This window comes from Zootoca vivipara, chromosome 5 (assembly GCF_965207765.1).
Source record: "Zootoca vivipara chromosome 5, rZooViv2.hap1.1, whole genome shotgun sequence".
Classification (NCBI taxonomy): Eukaryota; Metazoa; Chordata; class Lepidosauria; order Squamata; family Lacertidae; genus Zootoca; species Zootoca vivipara.
Window position 1 is genome coordinate 26551678 of NC_142588.1, and position 12399 is coordinate 26564076.

Here is a 12399-nt window from a genome sequence, read left to right on the forward strand (position 1 = left end):
TGTTGTGTTTAATGAGTTGCTTGCAGTTGGCGCTGCTTGGGATGGAAATCCAGGACCTTGTACAAGGAGAGGGGAGAGACGGTCGGTCTGTACCATTCCACTTGGTGATTTGAAAATAATTATCTACTGACTGCCCACAGCAATATGCAATGTGGCTCAAAGACTTTTTATGATCCCACTTTACACTTTTAAATCAAGCTGAGGTGTTGGGCTTCGTGACTAGCTTTGGAGCATAGTCTGATGGTCTGTGCACTTTAAAAATTAGCCTGTGGGTAAGGATTGGGGGGGGGGAGAGATTTGATTCAGTTTGCAGTTAACAGCGAATCTTATCAAATCTGCACTTTCCAAAACAATATGAGTACTGGCACACAGCTATCCTTCAAAATCCACACTTATCTGAATTTTGAGGTGCAGTTCTCCAACCAATACTTCGTATTTTAATAGGAGTCGCTGAAAGTTGTGAGTGAAACAACACACAATACCATCTAAAGCAACATAAACATACTTAGATTATGTCCAGAGTCTAAAATGCACCACTATTTTTTGTTCATGATATTTTTGTTTCATACAGAATTGTAGAGTTGTAAGGGACCGTAAGGATCATCTAGGCCAACCCCCTGCAATGCAGGAATCTTTTGCCCAATATGGGACTTGAACTCAAGATCCTGAGTTGCAAAGGGTACCATCACTGCCTCCGTCAGTAACCTCAGGCAACTTAGGTTACAGTAGATTCCTTCTTGAAATGTGTCGGAAATGTTGCTACTTAAAACATTGCAAATATTCTTAATGGAACTGCTTGATGGGTGTTCAACCTGTCAAGAGGCAACCTGAAGTACTGTATTTGTTTAAAAGGGCCCTGTTTCCTGCTGCTGTCAATCCAACCAGAACTATTTCTATTTTTTTACAAATGAGAATGTGCTTGGGAAAACACCTTTCTGGCAACTGGCATGAGGGTTTGCAAATAGCATTGTCCTTTCGTATGTGGGAATCTGATTTCATATAATAAATATGGAATAAAAGGAGGACCTTGTATAATTGTTAATGGCACATAATTCCTTTAACACTTTAGAAGATGCTGCAACAAGCTACTTTCAAACATATTTTGGTTCAATTTAAGGAAATACGTTGTTGGATTAAGCTTTGTGGGAGGTGTATACATTACCAAATACCTAAAGCAAAGAAAGGAACGAGTGGACTTTAAAGATTTTCTGTTCTGTACAGATCCTGTTCTGTACATATTATTTATAAGAAATAAAAAAGCACATAGCTCTTGCAAAGTAAATTGGATTGTCAACGTATGCTTTCAATATGCTTTATCTGAGATTGGAGACCTGTTTCTTGTAAACTCGGTGGTTTCCCTTTAAGATCAAACTTCACTTGTGCTTTCAGGCCAACTCTTTTGTAATTCGCAGTGTGTGGTCACCAGCTTTGGTACTGCATGCCAAAGCACAGCCACAGAACAATGGAAGGGCTGCCACATGCCACATGGCAGCTGCAGCATGCAGTTTTTCTTAACTGGCTTTCTGAGCCATACTTACAGTGCAACCTTACATGTGGCTACTCAAAATTAACCCCCCCCCTTGCATTCAGTGGAACTTACTTCCAGGTAAGTAGGCATAAGATTGCAGCCTTGAAGTGCTACAAGCCATCATACACTTATGATCAAACAATTGCCAATGAATAAGAGAAACTAGCAAGGGTACATGCTTTACAAAACTATAAAGGGGAAGATGTAGGATTTCATAACATACTGTTATGAGTTTGTGGGTTCCAGACCACTATAATCTCTGGATCAAGCAAGTGTCAAAATTTAACTGAGGCTTAGGGTGCTGTGTGCTAGACACTTTTAATTCCGTGGAATCAGCAAGTGTTAAAAGCTAATTAACCCAGGCTGGTTTCCCACAAAGTTATAGCTCAGGTGATGGACCATTAAGAGAACAAAGCATCAAAGGGACTCCTGTAACACGGCAAATGGTTAGGGCCCCTCTCCCTCAACAGATAAGGGCACAGCTTAGGATAGAATAGTTTGAGTTTGGAGTTACGTGACCTAGAGGTGGGGAAAGTTTGCAGGTTGGTAAAGGCTGGAGAGAGGGTTAGAGCACAATGGTTGATACCTGAATTAAAGGCTGCAGCTAGATGAGAAGCAAGATCCTCTTGGGGTGATTATGCTTGAGGTGATGGAACCCTTCCATCATAGACACAGGTTGTGTGTGTGTGTGTGTGTGTGTGTGTGTGTGTGTGTGTGTGTGTGTGTAATCATAGACTTTTAGGCATTTGTGGGTAGAGCACAATATATCTTTATTAAGTTTATTCCCTCCTGGCATTTCAGAAACTTTCCTGTTGCTTTCAAGTTTGTGTTTTCAGAGCAGCACTGTGTTTCCAAAGCCCAGGCAGTTACTCTGAAATTTAAATAACTGCACGGTCATTAAATTTTATACAAAAAAGGAATTGACTCTAAAACCAGCTGCTATGTTATCATGATGAGAGCAATAGCAAAGCCTTCATTCATTGCAGCAAAGCTACATTGTTGGGGAACGTAAATCAAAGTTATTGTTGTTGTTGTTTTTGTCCCTGGAAGATTAAGAAGAATTTGTTTTCGGGCGAAGAGCTTTTAATTCAGCAAAGCAGATGGGAGCGGGCAGTAAGTAACATCCCCCCCCCCGACAAATGTTTAGCCTCTTTCATTGTGGCATGCATGTGACAGAGAAGCTAGGAACAATTTACAGCTAGATATTCTGCCCAGTCAAGGCTGCATTATACCATTCTAGAAGGTGATACTATATCATCTTGAGTGTCGTGACACAAATGAGGATTATTTACATCTAGCATTCTTCAAGAAGGCATGTTCTTGCTCCACACTGTCTCGGGTGTCTCTTGCAGATACTACTAAATCCTAGGTTTGTGTGGCAGTGCCTTTGTCAAGGATGCTTGAGGTTGACACGCTGGCGTACAGTACAGTAGGTACTTCATTGTTGTTACCGTACTTTGTTTTACAGGGTTGGTTTTGCTTCATCCACAGGAAGTTGCATTAGCCCAGCCTTCACCAACCTGGCCGGAGGCTGATGGGAATTGTAGTCTAAAACATCTGGAAGGTACCAGGTTGGCAAAGGCTGCAATAGACAAGAGACTGATAACTGTTGCTACGTGGCCTGTTGATTTAATTAAATTAAAACAGATTAATTAAATGCATAATTTTCTGAGTTTCACCTGTATGTGCTAGTAGTATTATAGACATGGCGAATGGTCTTACCAACTAATATTCTTTACTGAGTGGAAAGTTTTTAAATGAAATTTGACTTTATCCATTCTTTACTTTTACAGACCTTTGGGATTATAATGTAAACCAGGAAGAGATGCTCCAGTGATGGCCACAGATGAGGAGCCTGACAGATCAGACTATGGTTCTTCAGAATACAAAGTAGGTGACTTAATTTAGATAAATAAAAGCATAAACCTCACTCACTGGAAACTGAAAGGAGGCATGTCAATTTGTGTTGGGGCTTTTCTCCACAATCACTAAAGGCAGGTCAAAAGACCCTTTTGGTTACTGTGTAAGAATCTAGTGTGTGTCTTTTAAAATGTGCCATGTAGATTGTGCACAAGGGAAGGGAACACAATATCTATGCTGCTCTTTACCACCTTTTAAAAAAGCTGAATATATTTGCATTGACCTGTAAGAGTAATATAGGGGTGCTGAGTTCAGATAATAAAAATGAATGCAAACTAAAACACAATGTTTATGCCGTGTGATTTGGGTGGGAGCAGTATAGTATTTTCCTTAGCATAAAATATTGTGGTGAAGTCAATGGTTTGAAATTGTGAAGGCCTAGAAGACATCATGTATTTGGACTTTCAGAAAACTTTTTGGTAACTCCTTATTTCCTTTTCAAACCTTTACACCTAGGGCACCCTCTTCCTTATGCGAAGTTACCTTGGAAGAAGGGAAATAGAAATCGGATAGAAGGAATTATCCTAGCGAAACAGATCAACCCTAATCCACACCCATGCCAAAGATGGGCCGATACTCATACAAAGGATCCTGGCCAGGGATCCTTTGTATCAAGCAAAAAATAGGAGCATGGTGAGACATGAGCTAAAGAGGTGCATCATGCAGACACATATTGCCTCTGTGGGGTTTGCTTTTATAGAGACATGGAATGGAGAGCAAAGTCCTGTGCTCCAGAATGCTAGAGTTGCAAAACTTTGCCAAAAGCTATATTCTAGGAATCAAGAAATGTCTCCATTTCTCCTCTTCTCATACTGTACTTGGGAACATCCATTAGGTAGGCCCAGAATAGCAAAGTCCGGTTCCAGGTTCAGCTTGTTCTTCACACTTCACATCCGCTCGACCCACCCTGCCCCTTTGTTCTCAGCCTCTGTAAGAATAAAACCATTCACACAAATGTAACCTTTCTGCTATGTGGTTGCTAAGCAGTTGCTAAAGACATTTTGGCTTGGTATCAAGATTACTGCTAGAACAATGCAAAACTTCATTTATGCCAAGTTTCCTATCTGTTAGAGACGCTAAACTTTAAAATGAAAGGACAAGGCTGAATTAAGAGGAATGAGAGATATTTTTAAAGCCTTATATGTAATAAAGAATTAACATATTATAAGCACCAATTGATTTACTACGTTGTCAAATGCACAAGTTGACCATGGTGCTTCTGCTTTATTAGGGCTTGCCAACCATGTTCGGAACCATGTTTATATAATACAAGGGAAGGCTGCCCTAATTTATCCTTTTTTGTATGCATTTTTGGTTGGGGAAGTGCTTCACAAAATTTGTAGAAGCTGTGTTATAGTTTGAATATTGGTTTGGAACTGCAAATTAGGTAGGTTTGCATGAAAGTGCAAATGGAGAAAAAAATATCCCTCTTTGGAGGATTTCTGTGGCATGTGCTTGGCTTTCTCCTTAAGAGATTAGCTTTCTACAGGAAGTTTGTGGTAATTCACACACATAATTTTTATGAACCCCCAGAACAGCATATAATTCAGAATCCGCTTATTTGGAAGAACAATTGGCTCAAACCAATGAAAGTTTTAAGATCAGCTTTTAAGAAAATTGGATGCAGAAGCTATTGGGATGGGGGGGGAGGGAATGTACACTTCACGGTTCCTTTTTCTGCAAAACTAATTTGTGTTTTCTTCAAGTTTTCCTCCAATATAGTACTCTGTCTTAAAATTGTGAAGTATGACCTAATGATATCCCTCCCATGATCACTAGAGGGTGCTAGTGCATAAATACAGCTGTTGGATTCTTCACTACAAGTGGCCAAAAACAGCTTGACAGTTCCTATTTTCACAAATGAATGATGAAACCTGATATTATAAATATATGCCCAATTCCAGTCAGTTGAGATAAATTATGAGTTTAGAAATGTTAGAATTTCCAGGCGTTATAGTGGTAGAAAACTCCTCCCACTGCCCCCCAGTAAAAAATATAGCATTTCCAGTAACTAAGGGTCCCTAAATTAGGAACCCAGAAAATTGCCTCATGCCAACAGGGCCAGCTCTAAGGCAAGGCTGGGTGGTGCAATGCGCCACGTCAATGGGCCGCCAGGGGGGCGCCGCGCTGCGCCCACCAGACAGCCGCGTCGGGAAACGGGGCGGGGGGCGCCGGAGGGATCTTCGCACCACGGCGCCAGGGCGCCAGCTACGTTTAAGACGGCCCTGCATACCAAGTCACACCCTTAGTCCATTTACCTCATAACTGCCTGACTGGCAGTGGTTCCTCAGGATTTTCAACATTCCCAGCCCTATTTGGAGATGCTGGGAAATAAGCCAGGGAACCTTCTACTCTCAAAGCAGATGTTCTACTGCTGAACTGCAGCTGTACTTGCCTCAATTAGGATTTGCAGCCGGCAGCATTAGTTAGTGATGAGGGACGCTGGAAAACATCTCCAAGCTTGGGTTTAGAAATGAAATCTAGGAGATAACCAAAGCCTGCGTCAGCCAACAGATTACCTTTAAAAGTCCTGGATTGTTCTCCAGCATGGATAAAAATTCCTGACAGCCCTCCCCAATTCCCAGAACACACTCCCCACACTGTCCCTAACCCCCTTCCAGGCCTTCCCTTTAAACCTTGTGGATTTGGCTTATTAATAATTAGTGTAGTCATTTTCTACATACTGTACAGGTGAAACTCGGAAAGTTAGAATATCGTCGAAAAGTGCATTTACCGGTATTTCAGTAACGCAATTTAAAAGGTGAAACCAATATATGAGATAGATGCATGACATGCAAGGCAAGATATGTCAAGCCTTTATTTGTTGTAGTTGTAATTATTTGTCATTAGGCGGGTCAATTATAAATGGACTGTAATTAATGAAATGTAATAGCGATGTTTATTTTTGTATTATTGTAACTATTTGCTTTATTACTGTGGAATTTCCAAAAGAAAGCATTTGTAAAAATTAAAAGAAAATAAAAAAATAAAAAGTTACATTACTAAAATAAATGCACTTTTCAACGATATTCTAATTTTCCAAGTTTCACCTGTATTTATATTTTTCACATGAATTCTACCATTTAGATCTGTCATTTATGTATGAACCTCTTGATGAGAATTATAAACTTTTCAATGGTTCCTGGGGGCTTCAGTGTCCCTGCCCTCCACTGGCAAGCAGAATAGCAAAAACTGAAGACTAAATTATGCAAAATTTCATCATTCATACGGATCACAGAACTGAGATTTTCTAGGCACAATAATTGTGAATTGCCTGGGCAGAATTTAATTTTTAAAATTATGTTTTTATCAATGGCTAGGGAAAAAAATGCAATATTTAACAAAAGGGCAATATGATACAGAAAAAGTGCAAGTGAGACTCGCAGGCTTGCAAGAATCAGGAATCCTGGTACAAAATATATCAAGCACAGTAAACCATAGCTATCTGAAGAAGTGTGCATGCACACGAAAGCTCATACCTATGACAAATTCAGTTGGTCTCTAAGGTGCTACTGGAAGGATTTTTTTAAATTATTTTGACTGCGTCAGACCAACATGGCTACCTACCTGTATATAGTAATGAAATGATTTTTTTAAAAAAGGTATTTCACTGTATCTGAAGAAGTGTGCATGCACACGAAAGCTCATACCAAAATAAAAACTTAGTTGGTCTTTAAGGTGCTACTGAAGGAATTTTTTTAAAAAAAGTACATTTCCAAACAGGTCATATCACAGAACAATCTCAATTTATGAAGGTAATAAATAAATGCCACTTTTTATTTTTAGAAAGTTCAGTATCCTAAAGTGTGTGAAGAAATTTTAAAATCTGAAACCCTAATTCAGTTTGTATAGTACTTGTCTTTAAGCTTTCATGAATATACTTTTTTCTTCTCTCAGTCTCCTGTCTCTTTACCATGGCTTACTTAGTAATGAAATACTTTCATATGAAGGGCTTAAACTGTGGCCTATATACAAATGCAAGCTTCATACCCTGAAAGATAAGAAGGGAGTGTCTTATTGATTTAGTACGCTAGAATGAGGAAGTGGCTTGGCCAAGGTCAGACAAAGCAAAGAGTTCTGACCATTTTACCTGCATTTCACACTGATAGTTCTTCTGCTTTTCCTTTTCTGCGGTTACAGTAACCAACACAGAAGTCCTAGTCGGACACGACTAAACGACTAAACAACAACAAACCAGAGAAACTCCTAACCACAGAATAGAGCCAATACAGACCTGCCTACAATCCTTCCCATGCACACCTATGTGGGAGGCATGACCCAGTGAACTTAACCTCCTTACTTCTGAGAATTGCACTGTGGGGTACATTTAATTGTATTTTACTAATGACAGATGTGATGACACCAAGTTCAAAGGCTATTTTTTTATGGATGCAACATTTCACTGATGAATAAAGTAATCTGTTAAGATGCTTTTAATTGATTAAAATGTGCCCTTGATTAATTGGGAAGCATTAAAAAATAAAAAAGATTACATACTTTAAAAAACCCACAGAAAAGCTATTCACCTTCCTCTCATTTTGTAGGACAGGAAGAAATGCCTCTTTTAAGATGGAGCCAACCATGAAACATCTGTGCATCATCCACAAAGTTATACTTTTAGCTTCAGAACTATAATTCTTACATGCAGATTTATTCAGATGGAATAAAGTCATTGATTAATCAATCAATTAAAATTCATGTAATTAACAAGCTAAGGCTAAAGCTATTTTTTATTTATTTATACTAAACCACCAGCAGTGGTCTCTTTCTAAGAAGGGGTCACCTACGTTTAAAAATCAGGGTGCTGCTAATTTGAATGTTAAATGGTTTCCTTAATCTGTAATGCAAACATATGGAAGAATGTGAATTTTATTACACATGTATTTGTTCTTCCAAGGAGGCCAGGAATACAATATAGTACCTCACAGGATTGTTGAAATATAATGAATGACCCAGAGAAATACCTGGCACACTTTCTAGCCAAGTCAAAATTTGAAGTCAAGTCTTCCCAATCCAAGCCCAGCCTTCTGTGTGATAATACTGCGCTATCTCTCACATTCATACATAAATGCAACCACATCCCAGGTAAATACCATGCAAATTCAGAGATATATTCTGTTGAATGAGGCTTGTCTCCAGGTAAGCATGCGCAGAACACTCAAAGTTGTTTTAAGTGTAATGTGTGCAAAAGGTTCTCAGTGTTTGTCTTTGCCACGAACTTTTAATGGTTACACCTTCCCTTCACAGAGCTTTAGGAATTGTTTTCTAGAGGGTTTTTCAGCTACACTAACGGAGTTGTAGAGTTTTTTTTTTGAGAGAGAGAAGCAGTGTGTAGCATGGGGGGAGGCAAAGGGGCAGTTGCCCTGGGCACAAAATTGTTAGAGGTGCAAAATTTCAACACCTGGTGCTGCCTCAATACAGCTGCATGCTTCTGTCACTGGAATCTGTTGAAAGCGGTTTCTCCATGCAAACCAGGAAGTGACCTCTCCAGACAACTGAATGACTCTTATTTTCTTTCATTTGCAGCTGTGATCTCCTGGTCACCATTAGGCAGTTGAATGTGAATGTATACTCCATCTACTGTATTTCCTTCCCTCCCACCCACCCCTCCATGTGGTCCTGGGTGCTGGGAACCCATGCCACGCCACTGGGGAGAAGTTACTAGAGTTGGGGGTGGGTGGTAAATATGCACTGCTTCATTGCTGTATAGACACGCTCTTAAACTTTCTGATAAGTTTCTGAGGTAAAGTAAATAATAAGAAAGTGATTTATAGCAGAAAGTATGGTGCAAAGTGTTAACATTTATTCACTTCTAGTTTTCAAGCACAGCAGTAAAATGGAGAGTTGTATATTTGGGGAGACTGAGCAGAATACACTGCAGTCTGCTTTAGCAATAATCGTGGTATCTAGGCCATTTTAGTGCAGTCATTTTTTTCATCAGCCTCATTCCCTCAAGTGGTGATGCTGCTTCAACATTAGGCAACAGTGGGTTCTGCAGCTGACACTGCGATGTCTGATGTCGGCTGTGTGTTGCCTTCATAAATCCAGTCTGCTTCTAGAGTAAAGCCTGAGTTCAATCTGCGTCTACGGCATCCAACTAACCCATCTTAGCCCCTAGCTTCTGTTTTTGAAAATTAAGCTTTATTTATTTATAGATCAGCTTGATGTTTTAGGGACACGTCTGTTGGCCTCTCCTTAATGTTATATTTCCTCAGTTTGCTGTTCACTTTTGCCTTAAACGCTCTTGCATGACCACCAGCTGGCAGGATGCTCTCCACCTTTGCTGGTGTCCCGTTTCTCAGGAGAGCTATTTGCCCTTCACAAATGCACACTCCTGGTGTGTTATATGCCACAAAAATAGTTCCTCCAGTCAGCGCTGTTTTAAGCTGGCTAGTGTGTGACCTTTGTATGCGTTCAGAGAATCCCCTCAGGGCATTCACCCCTGATAAAATCTCCTAGTAGGGAACAACATGAGTATAGGCACCAAGGTCTTGCCGCACAGTGGTGTCTGTTTTTTCTCCCCTCTGCCCTTCAGTAAGGTGAAAATTGTGCCTAGATTCAAACCAGTATTTTCTTGCCATTTCCTGAGTTGTTCTCAGTTCACTGACATATATTACAAAGAGGCAAAGGCAAGAGAGACGTCATAAATCTGGCTCTTAGCTTCTTACTGCCTCAGTCCTTTGGCTTTACTAGTAGCCCAATGCAAAGAAATTTACCACAGCTTTCCCTCCACACTAGGAGAAGATTCATCAGTGTAATCTTTCTGCAGGCTGTACCGCTGCTAAAGATACCGAAGCAGGGCGAAAAGCAAAGACGGAAACCCCCCCCCCACAAGAAGAGCCCAAGGTGGCATACATAGCTTTCCTCCTCCCCATGTTATCCTCACAACAACCCTGTGAGGTAGGTTTGCCTGGGGGTTAAGTCACCCAGTGAGCTTCATGACAGAGGGAATGATTAAACACACCAAGCAAGGAATACACAGCGACTCCGAAGATGAATCCTACCAATATTATGGATTGTATAGTTTTGTACTGATAAGCCTTAAACCTGTTGACCCTTCGGAGCCTTTTGTGGGTAGCCCACAAAAACCTTTCTGCATTTTGATGGTGGGCGGCGACAGTGGTTTTTCTTTTTCTAAAAAAAGCCAATCCGCAAAATAAGAAATCACTCACTGTGTTGCTCAAAGATTTATGTTATGGTGAACAGAGTGTAGGGTGGGGGATAAATGTTATATTGTTTGCAGGCTACTGAGGAACTACCTAATTTGCACTAATCCTCAGTGATAGTATCTTAGTAGCTCTTAGATAGTAGAGCTTTTGATGGCATAAAGGTAAAGGTACCCTTGACCGTTAGGTCCAGATGCGGACGACTCTGGGGTTGCACGCTCATCTCACTCTATAGGCCGAGGGAGCCGGTGTTTGTCCGCAGACAGGTTCCAGGTCATGTGGCCAACATGACTAAGCTGCTTCTGGCGAACCGTTTACCTTCCCACCAGAGCGGTGCCTATTTATCTACTTGCACTTTGACGTGCTTTCAAACTGCTAGGTGGCCAGGAGCTGGGACTGAACAACGGGTGCTCACCCCGTTGCGGGGATTTGAACCGCCGACCTTCTGGATCGGCAAGCCCTAGGCTCTGTGGTTTAGACCACAGCACCACCCGCGTCCCTGCACCACCCGCATTTTTTTGATGGCATAGTGAACAAGTAATAAGAAAACCTGTTGAGATCTGCCTCTTTTGTAGCTGTATGGTCTCTCTGGTAATACTTTTACTGAATCGTTTTTTAATGGTTGTTATTTTTAAAACGGTGTTTGTATTCATTACGTTACTGTAAGCCATTTTGTGAACTCACCTTAAAAAGCGGGGTATAAATGTGTAAATAGCCTGCAGTTCCAAATGTGGAAAGCTAGTGAAATAAAACACAATTATATAATAAAGCACATCAGCATAGTATGTGGTGTTAAAAATATTAATGTCCCATTGTAATGAAGAAGGAGAAGCTTAAGTTTAGGAAAAGCTCATTCTTCTAATTATAGTAGTGACTAAAAAAACCCCACAAACCATTATTGGAAAGGATGAACAGGCCTATTGAGAGAACCTTTCATTTTGTCAAAGGCTAACTCTGCCTTGAGTCATGTGTGCCTTGCTCCCGTTGAATCAGATGACAGAATGATGACAGGTTGCAATTATGGCAGCCAAAAGCCAGCAATGAACAAAAGAAGGAGGAGGAGAAGGAGGCGGGAAATCCTTATAATTGATGCTACAGGACAGATTAGTTTTAAAATGTGAGACTCAAGTTATAACTCACTGAAACATCATTTTTAAATATGTTATTTCACTTCACTTAAGTGATATTTTTCTAGACAAAGTGGTGCCAGAACTCACCATGAACGCCTTCCTTGTTCTCTTAGAATGGCAATTGGGCCCACCTGAGAGGTCCTGCCAGAACAGAGTTCTAGAAAGTTCCGGCTCAAAAAAAGCCCTGACTACAACATATGTATTCCCCTTGATTCCATTCCACACATCTTGAATTCCAGAATAAGAAAACTGTCCTCTGCACCATACACACGGCCATATTCCTTACTCAGTTCTGGCCTAAATATGTCAGAAGCAGAGAAAAGATGAGTATATAGTATCAGTGGAACGTTTGAATAAAAGCTCCAGATGATGACCCAAATCACAACAATATGATGAATGGTCCTAGACTTAAGATAATGCCAAACATAACAGTAAAATAGGGTTGCTACAGTCTAACTATAATTACAGAAGCCCAGCAGCAGTTAAAAATAAAACTTAGCAGCACTTCAATTAAAAAAGCAAAACTAAATTAAAATAAAACCAGCAGTACTGTAAGCGAGTAAAAACCTAGCTGAGCATGTTAATTAAAAGTGGATTGCAATAGAAAAGATTTCATGCCAGTTTAAAGGATAATAAGAAGGGGCCATGCGTATAT

The 12399-nt window shown here is 40.3% G+C and overlaps 1 long non-coding RNA gene across 4 annotated transcripts; it reads left to right on the forward strand.

Annotated features, from left to right (window-relative positions):
• The first annotated feature begins 1097 nt into the window (after positions 1–1097).
• On the forward strand, positions 1098–7890 carry LOC148685618 (uncharacterized). 4 transcript variants are annotated; one of them, XR_015949992.1, is made up of 5 exons: positions 1098–2641; positions 2881–2957; positions 3322–3418; positions 3905–4081; positions 7589–7890. It is a non-coding gene; the product is annotated as an uncharacterized LOC148685618 (long non-coding RNA). The 4 variants fall into 4 exon arrangements; XR_015949990.1 differs by having other exon boundaries at positions 1186–2641; positions 2881–2961; XR_015949991.1 differs by lacking the exon at positions 3905–4081 and having other exon boundaries at positions 2501–2641; positions 2881–2961; positions 7589–7728.
• The last annotated feature ends 4509 nt before the right edge of the window (positions 7891–12399 follow it).